Here is a 2,280-nt window from a genome sequence, read left to right on the forward strand (position 1 = left end):
ACAGAATGAATAACGTCTTTCATATTTTCTCTGCAATCTCTCTTTAATAGTTGCTTGACTCCACAGTAAAAATATAAAATAATGAGAATAGAAAAACATAAAGCATTCAATTGTACAAATTGTACATTTGTTTCAAAATACACTTGCATTAAATAAAATAAGGTTTTTACTAAGAGATACATAGCAAATGATTCCATGCATTCTGGGAAACTTTACAACTTCTAGGCAGGGCCAAAATTTGAGGAAGAAGCTAAGAGAATTTGCATCTAATCACAGTTTATAGTGGGTTTCTTATCACCAATCTGCAAGTCGATTTGAACACATCATTCATATCACTTTGCAAGGAATTGATTTTGTTTGGGAAAAGGGTAAGCAAGCTCTAGCCTCAGTTTTGAGTTCATTAAAACTTCTCAAGCATTTCATCAACAACCTGTCCAGTACAGTTTCAAAAAAGTAAACATGTTAAGGTAAGCAGACAACTCTTTAGAAACTAAAACACATTTTCGTGCTGTGTTATGTTGAACTCTCCATCTGCAATGGGCAGTCATGAAGATGTCTTTCTTCAGGGCAACATGGTCCTGGGACTCAGACAATCCATTGAGGCTGAGAGGGAGCATGAGGACTGGAGAGAGGAGAGGCTACCTCTTGTTTCACGTTAGAAATTTATAACACGCACTCCATGGTCCTACAATCTTTTCTTTCTGTCATCTGCCATAACGCTTAACGAAGTCTTCAGCTTTATTCTGGAAGTCCTCCTTGTCCCACAAATGTGTTCTGTAGCTTTAATATTCAATGGATCATCACAATTCAAAAGATCAGTAAATAAAGAGTTTAACCTCCAAACGACATCCTTCAATGTTCTAGTGGGGGTCCAGCCAGTACTGTCACTTGAATGTTCTCTGGGTAAACTTAGACATATTTCACCTGTGTCAGTGATGTTGGGGTGCCAGATCCTGGTCAAGCATTCACATTGGGATGTACCATGTTGTACACAGTGGGAACTACAGTTTCAAACTGAAAATTTCCATCCTGGTAGTAACCCTCATCTGGAGTTATGGTTAACTGAAAGCAATGAAGTTTGTTTGGATCAGGAAAATGCACTTTACATGTACAGGGTAAATTAGCTTCTTTAAATAAGCAGCTTATCTTTCACAGAAACCTTTTGAGTGGAGTCAGATTGATGCCTGGGACCCTTGGAGACCATCATCCCACTTCAAGGTGCTTACCAGCATTAGCATTACTGCTACCTTTCTCCCAGGCACCTAGAGACAGGCGAGGCGGGCCTGGTTACCAACACCATGCCAGGCCTGGCAAGAGATGAGGCCACATCAAAGTCTTGCAGGCTCTTTTTCTCAGCCTTCCTCTCCCTTGCCCAAACAGAGGCTGGAGACTTACCATTCTTGTATTCTGGGCCAGTTTCAAGGTTGGAGAGGCAGTTAAGAGGGGGTGTGTGTTTTAGGAGAAGGACCCTCATCTCAGCTAGGTCTCTGGCAGGGCTTGGCAGGTCCACAGAGTTAAGCTGGATCATCCCAGATGGGAGAGGAGGGAAAGCCTCTCTTTAAGGAGATTCCCAGACACTGGTGGGTTAGAGGGGGTGACTTAATCTTGGGTTCTGGTAGAATGTTAAAAATGGTCTCCAATGGATCATGGTCTAAATGGCCACAACCTTTGGCAATTGACTTTGCCACTCCTCCCTTCAAGAAGTAGAGTCAATTTCCCTAACCTGTGAATCTAGGCTGGGCTTATGACTTGCTTTGACAGTAGAAGTAGGAGAAGTAATGTTCTGGAACTTCTGAGCACATGCCTTAAGAGGCCTTGTAGCTTCTGCTTTTGCTCAGGGATCCTAGCCACCCTGTAAAGAGGTCTTGGTCATTCTGCTAGAGAGCGAGTCCTTGTGGGGAGAATCAATGTGTCTCAACTGACATGGTGAGAGGACTTCTTGAACCTTTGAGCTCAGCCCAGCTGTGAGCTGACTGAGCTATAGGGCTGAGCCCAGTGTTTACCTCGAGGAATAGAGATGACTTGGTCTCACTTAACTCTGCCCAAATTCCTGGCCCACAGGAACATGAGCAATACAATGATTGTTCTAAGCCATTACCTTTTGGGGTAGTTTGTTATGCAGCAACAGATAACTGATACAGTGACCATGTGACTGTCTAGGCACCCTGGCTTTGGAGACCACAGTAAGTTTAGCTGGGAAGGAATGGACCTCCCCAATGGAAGTGGTCCATTCTTGAATAGACCACAGTTGTCTGGTCTAGGATCCATGATACAGACAGG

At 43.2% G+C, this 2,280-nt stretch overlaps 1 pseudogene; it reads right to left on the reverse strand.

Moving 5' to 3' along the window:
* Window positions 1-704: 704 nt before the first annotated feature.
* Window positions 705-1,238, reverse strand: LOC106848529 (NEDD8-conjugating enzyme UBE2F-like; annotated as a pseudogene).
* Window positions 1,239-2,280: the final 1,042 nt, after the last annotated feature.

Source organism: Equus asinus, chromosome 2, assembly GCF_041296235.1.
Source record: "Equus asinus isolate D_3611 breed Donkey chromosome 2, EquAss-T2T_v2, whole genome shotgun sequence".
NCBI classification, from domain to species: domain Eukaryota; kingdom Metazoa; phylum Chordata; class Mammalia; order Perissodactyla; family Equidae; genus Equus; species Equus asinus.